Below are 13,055 nucleotides of genomic sequence, written 5' to 3' on the forward strand. Positions count from 1 at the left end.
CAAACTGTAATAAATGCAAATGTGTATCCCATGTCTGAGGTTTAGAAATAGTATAAGCACGTAAAAGATCTAGAATAGTACTATTAGTAGCTTCTGTTTGTCCATTAGTTTCGGGATGAAATGCAGATGAGAAATCAATTTTTGTGCCAAGGTTAGCAAACAGAGTAATCCAAAAGTTGTTACAAAATCTAGAATCACGGTGAGAAATAATAACTTTTGGTAGTCCATGGTTAGTAAAAACAGTTTTCAAAAACAATTGTGCTGCCTGTGATGCTGTTAAAGTTTTCTTACATGGAATGAAATATGCTTGTTTACTAAATCTATCTACTACTGTCCAAATCATATCATGGTTAGATTTAGTGTTAGGTAAACCAGTAATAAAGTCCATAGAAATTTGTTTCCATGGTCTAGATGGAATAGACAAAGGCATAAGTAATCCATACTGTTTACCATGATGTCTCTTAACTCTTTGACAAATCAAACATTCAAAAACAAAGTTAGATACATCAGTGTCCATATGCGGCCAATAAAAATCTTCAGTTAATGTACGTAAAGTAGATATGATACCTCTATGACCTTGATATGGGGGACAATGAATTGCATTCAAAACAAAAGATCAGAATGGAATTGTAACACACAATCTCTTTTCATAAAACATAAATCCATCGTTATAAGATAATGAATCAATAGGAATCAAGTTATTGTGAACTAATTTATTCCAATCAGTATGAAAAGTAATATCTTGATGATAAGTATCTTTCATAGCAATCAAAGAATCAAAAGATATGACATAAATATTATGAATGATAGGTCTTCTACTTAATGCATCAGCCACTACATTTTCTTTACCGGGTTGATATTGAATGATAGGATGAAAACTCTAGATAAAATATGCCCATTTGATATGTCGATCAGATATTTGGGGTTGGCTAAGTAAATGTCTAATACTTTGCTGATCGATCTTAATCATAAATTCTGAACCCATTAAGTAGTGTTTCCACTGTCTTAAGGCTTGTACAACAGCTAATAATTCTTTGTCATATGTGGGATATTTCAATTCTGAGGGTTTCAGCTTACAACTAGAATAGGCTATAGGATGATTGTCTTGCATAAGTACGGCTCCTATTCCTGATCCACTAGCATCAGTCACTACTAAAAAGAATGGTCTATTAAAATCAGGCAGCTATAATACAGGGGCATGGGTTAATGCATGTTTCAATAAGTCAAAGGATTTTTGTTGATTATCGGACCAATGATAAACAATACCTTTCTTCAGAAGTTTGGTTAATGGTAAAGTAAGTAATGAAAAATTACGTACAAACTTCCTATAGAAACTAGCAAGACCTAGGAATGATCGTAACTCATGCACATTTTTAGGTACATGCCAATTCAATATTGCATCTATTTTCTTAGGGTCAACTTTAATTCCATCAGATGATACAATATGACCTAAATACTCAATTTCTGTTTTAAAGAATTCACTCTTTTCAAGATTTGCATACAGTTGATTATCTTTTAATAACTGGAATGACAAATGCTCATAATGTTCTTTCTCATTTTGACTAAACACCAAAATATCATCAAAGAAGACAATTACACAATACTGATATTTCAAAAATATACGGTTCATCAATCTACTAAATGTAGCAGGTGCATTAGTCAATCCGAAAGGCATCACTAAAAATTCATAATGACCAAAATGTGTCCTAAATGCAGTCTTGAATATGTCAGACTTATCTAGTCTCACCTGACAATAACCAGATTTAAGATCTATTTTACTAAATATACCAGATCCTTGCAGTTTGTCCATAAGGTCATCAACTCTAGGAATTGGATACCTATTCTTTACAGTGATCTTATTTAAAGCTCGATAGTCAATGCACATACGATAGGTATTATTCTTTTTCTTGACTAACAGAACAGGTGCACCGAATGGAGAACTACTAGGTCTAATCAATTCTCTATTTAATAATTCCTCAACTTGACTTTGAATTTCTTTTTGCTCTATCTGGTTATGCCTATATGGTGCTTTACAAGGTGGTTGTGTACCAAGAATCAAATCTATTTTATGGTCTTCTAGACGTGAAGGAGGTAAACCAGGTGGTAGATCTTCGGCAAAACAGTCTTTAAAATGTGAAAGAAATTCTTTATGCCTAGGGTGCATATGATTTTCTTTAACTTGCAGTTCATTCACCCAAATGAGATAAGATTTACTACTTTTGCGTAATGCACGTTTAGCTTGAGTATGCGAAAGCAGTGGAAAAGCATTAAATGCATGCATACCATACAATGTAATAGGTTTTCCTTGAAATTGAATATTAATTGAATGCTTGGAATAATCTATATCTGGATTATGCTGATGGCGCCAAGGCATACCTAAAATAATGTCACTCAACTGTAATGGAACAACTAGGAAATTTCTTCTTTCAGTGTATTGACCAATTTGAATTTCTAAGTCATGCACTTCCTGTGTACCATTATACCTAGTGCCTAAGAATGCTGCTTTGATGCGATAATGCGTAGGTACAGTCTGTAACTTCAATTCTTTTACTAGATTTGCTGAAATAAAATCATGAGTACTACCGTTATCATGCAAAATAATCTTTTTCTTTCCATGCACTAAACATTTCATAGTCAATAAAGAATGTGGAGTTGGAATACCTAGTAAAGTATCCGAAAGAGTAGTAGTGTCATCCTCATCTTCAGTGAAATCAGGCATATCTTCATGTTCGTCATCTTCCATTGCTCCAAGATAGTTGATATGAACAGGTGGCTTCTTCGAATGGCAATTTGCTGCTAAATGTCCAGGCTGGTGGCATTTATAGCATACTATAGGTTTGGCTTTGGTTACATTGTTTGCAATGGCAAGAAGTCTAGGGACATTAGGATTTGGCTGTGGAATAGGCTTGGGGTTTTGATTGGCATTGGATGGTAAAGCAGGTGGTTTTGCCCAATTCTTACGGAAAGATGATGAAGAGAAACGACCTTGATTAAATCTTCTAAAATTTGAGTTGAATTGTTTAGATCCATAGTTACCATTGGCTTGGAATTGCTGTGGATGTCTGTCTCTACCTCGCAGCTTGTCTTCAGTGTCGTGAGCTAATGAAATTGCGTCTTCAAGAGTAGCAGGCTTGAACATATTAACTTCAGCGTAGTAATGCCCAAGGAGTCCAGATATATACTTGCGCTTGTGTGTCACTGCAGATACGTCTTCAAGCATGCATAACTGGAGTAGTGCATTCCAAAAACGCTCTATGTACTGAGGAATAGGCTCATGATCCCGTTGAAGAAGGTCCCATTGCTTTATGGCTTTCTCATGAAATTGTGGAGGAAGGAAATTCTCCCAGGTAGTGGGACAATCTATACTCTTGCATACCACAATCCACCAAAGAGATGCTCTATCCACTAAATGATTAGTGACACACTTAATTTTATCTTTTTTTGCATAGGTTTCCTCATGAAAGTAGTCATCAAACTGACTAATGAATGCAAGAACAGTTTTTCCCTCTCGAGTGCCATTGAAAGTACGGAATTTGAAATTTCTTTTACTTATCTTTGATTCCTTGCGGATGGTTTGAGCTTCGAGAGTTGCGTCGATGGTACGTCAGATAAGATCTTCAGATTGAGGTTCTTCTTTGTCGGTAGACGATCTTTGTAAATTTTCCAATTGAACTTGCAATGCTTGCCTAGCTCTTCGTTCTTCATCCAATTGCATCATAATTAAATCCAGCTTTTGCTCCATCGTAGGTTCAGGTAGGTCGCCTTCAGCCATTAAATCATCCATATGTGGTTCCATCATCCTGTAAAACTCAAAAGACCTTTCACTCTCAAAATCAAGTTAGCGGGATGAGCGTAGCTCAAGTTTGGGAATACAAGGCTTATGTATTTTTGGGTGTGGCTTTCACAATCTTTGAAAAATCTATGTTTTATCATTCTTTGTATGCTGAAAATGCTTCAGCAAACCTGCATATGGGTAGAGTACCTTCCAATGAACAACTTTGCAGTTCGAAGTTTCTGCGCAAGAACAACTCTTCTATGAGTTTTGGACAGAAGTCAGTTTTGACTCTAGTCGACTTATCTGACTTGCAGAGTACCAGACTAATGTGACTTACAGAGTTTGTAGACTTGAAAAACTTGCTTGCTTTATGGAACTTGCAAAACTTGACTTGATAGACTTGCAGAATTTGGACTTTGCAGACTTGCTGAGTTATAAGACTTAAGTAACTTGTTGCTTAAGTGATTAAGCTTATGAGCTTAATCTTACTAAAAACGGCGGAATCATGGGGGGGGGCCATTTTTTCAACGCGGCAAAATTTGCACTGACATCCTCAGAGGCGCTGAGGTGAAATTTAGAAGCATTAAGCTTCTTTAAGCTTATAAAGCTTTAACTTTTAAAGCTTGGAACATATGAAGTTTATGACTTATCTCTGGTTTTTGACGACTTGAAGAAGAAGAGATAGGAGTGGTCCTTTGTCTGTGCCAGCTGGTCCTTCGCAGTCTGATGATGGAAACAGAGGTTCTTGATCGCTAGGAATCCGCCTGTATAGACCGTTCGCGACGAGATTTACTGTAGAGCCCGATCGTTCCAGGAGCTCCACCTTCGCACAAGATGGGTAGCGATTGGAAGCTCTTGATCTCAGCTTTGCTCTGATACCACTGGTGCGCAGATCGGATGCTGTACGCTTGCGTAGTGAATGGCGGAAGGTCTCCAAGAACAATAGAACTCTACTTTTTGCAAAATTCAATGTAAAAAGCATGAACGACATGAACAAGAGACCAATTGGGTGCAATCTCCCCCCATGCCTTGTGTGAGCGCTCCACAAAGCATGTATTTTATGTATTAATCATCTTCAAGCTCAAATAATAGCCCAAATTACAAAATAGCAAGCTTTTAGCTTTTGAGTTTGCTTTAACACAAAATAGGAATAAAGCTAATGGGTGGTGCCCAAAGAGTCTTACATGCCCAATACAATGTCCAAGTAGAAATAACATAATCGTGCGCCCATGCGCATACAAAATAATAATAAATATCCAACTCCTCAATAAATAGGCGTGAAAAAATATAGGCGCCATGCCTAAGGTATGCGCCCATCAAAATATAATCAATAAATCGAATATTTGCTATCCTCCAATGCTTTCCTCCGCCACTGCTGCTATCTCTACACATCAACTGAAGCATTCACAATCGTTAGTAAAAGAATACAATTAAACCGACAAAAGTGAATACGTAGCAGTCTTCAGCTACATAAATAAATCAAATAGTTAGAAATAAATCATAAAATTAATTTATTACGAGTGCGCACTCTAAACTCATAAACGTTTATTAATTTAATATGCATTTTGCGGAATCACCCGCTATGGAATCACCCATGTACACACTAAATTAATGAAACGCCCGAAAAGGACAGGCGTCCCCATCAACTTCTCGCACAAAGAATCCACTTTGTGTATGAGCCCTGGTCATCAAAGTTTATGGAATCCATTGTAAAACCTCACGGAATCCACCGTGCCACGGAATCCACCGTGTAATATGCCTCTTGGCGTCACATTCACCCATACTAAATATGATTTTCTACATTTTCTTAATGCACATTTAGCCTATGTGTGACTAAGTAATGGAAAATTATCTAAGGTGTGCGTACCATATAATGTGATTTGTTTTCCATTAGAATGAATTTTCATTGAATATGTGAAATAATCTATATCGGGATTATATTTGTGACGCCAAGGCATTCCTAAAATAATGTCACTAGCTTGCAAAAGCACAACCAAGAAATTTTTGTGCTCAATATAATCACCAATTTTAATTTCTAAATCATGAACTTCTTGTGTACCATTGTATCTAGTGCCTAAGAATATAACTTTTATGCGATAATGAGTGAGAACAGCATGTAAATTTAATTCTTTTACCAATTTTGCAGAAATAAAATCATGTGTGCTCCCATCATCATGCAAAACAATCTTTTCGTTACCATGCACAAGACATTTCATCATTAATAATGAATGAGGATTTGGCATATCTAGTAAAGTATCTGAAGTAGTACCGATATCATCATCATCTTCTGTGAAATCTAGCATTTCTTCATGGTCTTCATCTTCAGTCACTCCCAAGTAACTAATGTGAACAGTTGGCTTTTTGGATTGACAGTTCACTGCTAGGTGTCCAGGTTGGTGGCACTTGTAGGAAACTATAGGCTTGGTTTTGGAAACATTATTTGTAATGGCTGGAAGTTTGGGTATGTTGGGATTTGGCTAAAGAGAAGGCTTAGGGGTTGGATTTGTGTTTGATGGTAAAGGAAGAGGTCATGTGCAAGGCTTACGCAAAGAAGAAGGAACAAAGCGATTTTGATTGAATCTTCAAAAGTTAGAATTGAATTGCTTTGTACCGAAGTTACCATTGGTTGGAAATTGTTGTGATCACTTCTCTCGTCCATGAATTTTGTCTTCAGCATCATGGGCTAAAGAAATCGCAAAGCATACAGTGACCAAGAAAACTAGACATATACTTACTCTTGTGGATCGCCTCAGGTAAATCTTCAAGCATTCGAAGTTACAATAAGGCATTCCAGAAACACTTAGTGTATTATTGCAGAATAGGATCACGATCTCTTTGTTGCAAAAGATCCCACTGTTTGATTGCTTTTGCATGGAAATGAGGTGGAAGAAAATTCAGTAAAAATTTCTTTTGAAAAGTCTCCCAAGTAGTAGGATAATCAATACTCTTGCAGAAAACAGTCCACCATAACGATGCTCTATCCACTAAATGGTTAGTGACAAATTTGAGTTTGTCTTTTTCAGCATATTGTTCTTCATGGAAGTAATCATCAAATTGACTAATAAAAGCGAGAATATTTTTTCTGTGACTAGCCCATTAAAAGTATGAAATTTGAAATTTCTTTTACTTATCTTGGCTTCTTTCCTAATAGATTTTGCTTCGAGAATTGCATCGATCGTATGTCGTATAACATCTTTGGGTTAACATCTTCAGGTTATGGTCTATCTTGATCAACAATGGATCATTGAAGCGTAGTCAGTTGAGCTTGCAAAGTTTGACGTGCTCTTCGTTCCTCTTGAAGTTGCATCATAATTAGGTCCAAATTTTGCTTCATCGTTTGTTCCGGTAAATCACCTTCAGCCCCATAAAATCTTCCATGGTTTTATTGAACACCTGCAAAATCTCAAACAACCTCACACACTCAAAAGCTTGTTAGAGGGATGAGCATAGCTCAAGGTTGGGTTTACAATGCTTGCTTTTTTTAAAAAATATGGCTTTTTGCAATCTTTCTTCTTTGCAATTACAGTAATTGATGAAGGTATTCTTTCAACGAATACTTCATTTGTGTAGACTATGTATAACAATGTGCTTTTGCTGGCAATTGGCTCTGTCAGAGTGCAGTATGAACATAGGCTTGTTGGAGTTACAAAACTAGTTCGGGATTGATTTGGAGAAGAGCTTAATGTGAACGCCCACTAAAGAGAAAATTTAAAGATTGAAATCGTTAAGCTTTAGTAAGCTTTAAAGCCTTAAGCTTTATAAAAGCTTAACGAAATTTTGAAATTGACCAGGACAAGACATCGTCGGTGGATTCGGTGCCTGTCAGTACATGTTGCCGCTGCGGATGATGGAATTTGAGGCCTTAGCTCTTTCTTAAGCTTTTATTAAGCTAAAAAGCTAATCTTAATGAATTTTTTCTTCATTATGTCTTCTAAAGAAAAAAGTCTTGCTACAAGAGCTTGGGAAGTGGTCCTTCATCGCCAGAGAGTGGTCCTTTGCAATCCAACAACACAGGAAGAGGTTCTTCACCACTAGGAACACGATGGTCTCGATAGTTCATCATGAGACTGATTGTAGAGCCCATTAATTCCAAGAGCTTCGCCTTCACGCAAGATGGTAAGCGATCGGAAGCCCTTGATCTCAGCTTTACTTTGATACCACTGGTGCACAAGTCCGATGCTAGATGTATACGTAGTGAGTGCCGAAAGGTCCCCAAGAACAAAAGAACTCTACTAAAGCTCATAAAACAAGAAGGAAGATTTGCACGACATGAAGAAAAGAGACAATTTGGGTACAATCTCCCCCCATGCCTTGTGTTAGCGCTTCACAAGGCATGTATTTATAAATTTATTCATCTCAAAGCTCAAAACTACCCCAATTTTACAATTAGCATGCTTCAGCTTTTGTGTTTTCTTTTTCCCAAATAAATAATAAAGCAGTTGGGTACCCCAAAAGTCAAGCTGTGCCCAAATACAATGTACAATAATGAAATATTTAAACCGTGCGCCCATGGGCATACAAAATAATAAATATTTGTCAAGTGGTTCAATATATAAGCACACCTAAATAAATATTAGCGCCACGCCTTTAATGATAAGGCATGCGCCTATTAAAAATGATAATTTCTTCTATGTAATTTGAATACATGCTATCACCCAGTGCTTCCCAACACCACCACCGCTTGCTCTACACATCAAACTGAAGCATTCACAATTGTTAGAAAATAATAAAATTAAACCGACAAAGTGAATACCTAACAGTCTTCAGCTACAAAATAAATAAATAGATTAGAACTCTGTCTTAATCTTAATTTGATACGAGTGCGCTCTAAACTCATAAACGTCCATTAATTTAATTATGTATTTTGAGGAATCACCCACTAGGGAATCACACACGTGCACATTAAATTAATATGATGCCTAAAAAGGACAGGCGTCTTGGTCAACTTCTCGCACAAGGAATCCACCTTGTGTACGAGCCCCAGCAAATAAATATAGTTTTATGGAATCCACCACAAAACCTCACGGAATCCACCATGGAATTAAAAACTCACGGAATCCATTGAGGTCTCACGGAATCCTCCATGGAATATGCTTCGTAGTATCACAATATGATATCATAGAATCTGCACACCATAGGACAAAACAACAACAAAAGTACAACACAATAAGTTGTACACAAAAGCTATGCTATAAAGAAATACATTTAGTTCAAAAAGCATACTCCAAAAGAAAGAGGCCCAAGATAGATGAAACATGGGCAAGAATAAAGCGACCAGAATAGACAAAACATGTTCGAGAAGAAATCATCCCAACATAGATGAGAAAATGTTATCACTTTACTTTTTGGCCAAGAATAGATAATGATCTGGTGAATTTTAGTAGAAACTCAAGATTGAGTAATCATGACAAAACCTGTGTCATAGAAGTCTACATGAAAACCTATTGTCTTGTTTGTTTTTTTGTTTCAAGTCTAGGTTACCTAAACTGACATAACGTTTTACATAGAACACAAAATTAAGCACGGATTTGCTAAGAAGAAAGCTTGTGAGTCCTAGCATATTAGATAACTGGTTTTTTTTGAGAAAGGCTTTTCCTTAATAGTTTTTCTAATAGAAACTTTTAGGGTATCCAAGCAAGGCATATCTACAATTCAACATATTTGCAATCTAAATGATGATCGAGTGAACTTCTTCTATGCTTAAAATTCATAACATAAGATGCTCATAATATACACAATACGTCAAGTTTAAGTATGAAAAGAACATGAATCCATAATTGAAGAGATACTACTTAGATATACTTCTTGATTGTCTTCTTCAAGGAATTGCTTTTAGTTGATCATGATAGCTCTAATACCATATTGAGATGTAGAGAGAGAATATATGTAGAGGTGTGAGTGGGAGAGAAGAGACACACCATGTATACTCCCGAAGACTATTTCATATTGATCACAATCTACATATGTATAGGTGAGACCTAGTCTAGATAGGATGAGCTAGATATAACTCCAACAAGTTGAAGCAACTCTATTATCAAAATAATTTGATACTTGCATTTATTGAGAAAAAGGTAGACTAATCAAGAGGGTCTCAGAGAATAAAGGAGCAAAGAAAGGCTTTTTCTTACATAGCCAATATGGCCTTGACAGGTGGGATTATGAGAGAAGTAAAGGAGCCAACTAATTTGGAGAAGTACTTTCATAGATCTAGCATGGGGAAACCTATGCAAGCTATTATGATAGCATAATGAAAAACAATATTTGAGGGCTAGTGCATTGGCAATACAAGATAAAGATTATTGGCATTAAGTGGATTTGCAATGTAAAGGACCATGCCAATGGAAGCTAAAAAAAGTATAAAGCTAGATTGGTTGCATATGGATTTCACAAGTTAAAGGGTTTTATTTTCAAGGATCATTCACTCTAACTTCGATGATGACCACTATTTCCACTTATAAGAATGGCCAATTTACCAAATAAATGTAAAATCAACATTCTTAAATGGTGACCTCAAGGAGGAGGTCTACATATCCCAAGCACTAGGGTTTGAGGCCCACCATTTTGAGAAAAAGGTTCTTATAAGTTGTAAAAGGTATTGTATGGAATAAAATAAGTCTCTATAGCATGATATTAGCAAAGAGATAAGTTTTTAAAGCTTAAACTTCAAAAGGTATATCCCAAGCGCTAACTTTTATGCTCATAGGTTGGTGAAAAGTTTGTAGCAATTGTCCTTTATGTGGACAATATTCTCATTAAAGGTGACTATGAAGATATAATCTATTAGATTGGAAATACTTTAAGTTCTAAGTTTGACACGATAGACTTGGGTTTGTTATACTATCATTTGGTTCTTAAATTCTAGCAAGAGCCATGAAACATCTTCATCTCTCAAGAAAAGTATGCATGGGAGATCTTAAAACCATCTCACATGACCAATGGCAAGGAGATATACTACAACATATAAAACCAATACTGATGTTTAACGCGATGGAATTATTCATGGAAAATTTTACCCCTATCACATCGCCATTGCTGATGCAAGAGATCCCTCACTATTAGGATCACTGTATGCATCTCTACTTCTATATAGCAAACACTAATTCTATATAGCAAACACTAATTCTATATAGTGATACAAATAGCAATGCATATAGAGCCACATATAGCAACACAAATAGAGATTTTTATAGAGTAAATTTCTGATGCAAATAGCAAAGGTTATAGAGGGTTAAAAAATTAGGTAGCAAGGCATGTAGACCTACGACCCTTTTAGCTATATACACGGAATATTCTTGCATAATTTATTTACCAATGTAAAGTATACTTAACAGCAAAAATAAATACATCACAATTCTCTAAAAATAAGGAATCCATTGATTGCAAAAGCTATATATAATCCATTCAAAAAATTATTACTCAAGGAGATTTTTCATCACTTGCTTAGACTTGAGAAGAAGAGCTTCACTTCAAGCTTTCATGGTAGTTAGACCTTGTATATGCATTAGTCCCATTGATCTTCTGCTCATCCAACTTATTTCAAACTTGTTCAAGTGTTTTGGGGGAGAATTTGGGAATTCGTAAGAGTCCCATTGTGCCTCACTCCATCAGCCACATCAGTAGAAGTTCCAAGATAGGCAATGTGATTTGCACTACATGACTTGGCTATCCTAGCTACCCCCATTTTCTTGCAAACGCTATCTACATTAAATAAGGGAAATAAAACTATCGTTAGGTAGGGTAAAGATGGAAAATATAGATATGAAAGATACTACATATAGCAATAAAGCAAAACATCATTTACACTGTTTACATACTATATCCTCAATGTATTGTATGATGAGCGACATTGAAATTTTGACTAAGAGATACCACTATGAGGTTTTGAGTCCTATTGGATAATCCTAAAATTAGTATGAAGTGAAATATTGTCATCAACCTCAACTTGAGAATCAAGGAAGAGCAGGGTGGCATCCTGGGTTGACCATCGTCCATGAGAGAGATAAGCTTTGCATTCCATGTCTCTATGGAGATTAGGGGGCCATCTTCTATAGTAAGCCAAGCTTTGTACATGGATTTATGGTCATGTCATGAGACTTGGAATGATTGTTGTACTTTGTGATCGAATGACAAGCCATATCAAGACCTATCTAGTGTATTTTCTAGAATGATGGCATGCCATGAAGATACTCTTAACATGTGATTCAAAGATGGATCATGGGTTCCCTCCTCCTTTACACATATCTCCTCCCTCTTCGTGGATGGCAGTAGTGGATGTAGTCTCTCTCTCTCTCTCTCTCTCTCTCTCTCTCTCTCTCTCTCTTTTGGTTTCTCACTCTTGCTCGTTTACAAATCTATAAAATACTGTGCTTAGGTTGCAATGCCCTTTTTTCCCAGAATATCATCATTATTAGCATTGCTATATGTGTTAGGTACTTGCATTGCTACATTCAATGCATATAGTGACATTAATTTTCATAGCTACGCATATCGACGTAAAAAGTGATGCAAATGGAAATGGTAATAGCAACGAATATAGCAATGCTTATAGTGGCACCTCCTAATTGCATAAAAAAGAGTCATCGCTATAGCAATACTACTTAATTACATAAAAAATGGTAGTTTCTATACTTCCATTTCCTTGTTGTGATAGCCACACCTATAGAGGGCAATGCAAAGTTATCTATTGAGGATACATCAATACTTATATACGTTGGGAGAGGTATAGAAGGTTGGTCTACACTCTCATCTATTTGTGCAATACCAGGCTAGATATCAATTTTGTTGTTAGTGTTTTGAGTAGATTCTAAAACAAACCTCATTAGAATCATTGGAAGGCTAGGATGTGAGTGCTTATGTATATTGGGAGGTATAGAAGGTTGATCTACACTCTCATCTATTTGTGCAATACTTACTATGCTGGATATCACTTTTGCTATTGGTGTTTTGAGTATATTCTTAAACAAACCTCATAAGAGTCATTGGAAGGCTAGGATGTGAGTGCTTCGATACTTGAAGGGAACTCTTGAAAATGGGATCACATATAGTTTTGAAACTTCTCTTGTAGGAATTTATGACTTCGACTAGGCAATAGATAGTGATTCTAGGAAGCTACTTTCTAGTTATTATTTTCTTTATGTTTATGAATTTTCTCTCGGATTAGTAAGAAGAAATAAAAAATGGCATTGTATTCTAATCGAAGAAAATTACAATGAGGCTTTTTAGCTCTACATGTGAAGCTATATAGTTAAGGAGGATTCTATGGCATATAGAAGTGCCTGAT

The sequence above is a fragment of the Lygodium microphyllum genome, chromosome 1, assembly GCF_053477565.2.
Source record: "Lygodium microphyllum isolate KBCC chromosome 1, Lygodium_microphyllum_v1.1.10, whole genome shotgun sequence".
Taxonomy (NCBI): Eukaryota; Viridiplantae; Streptophyta; class Polypodiopsida; order Schizaeales; family Lygodiaceae; genus Lygodium; species Lygodium microphyllum.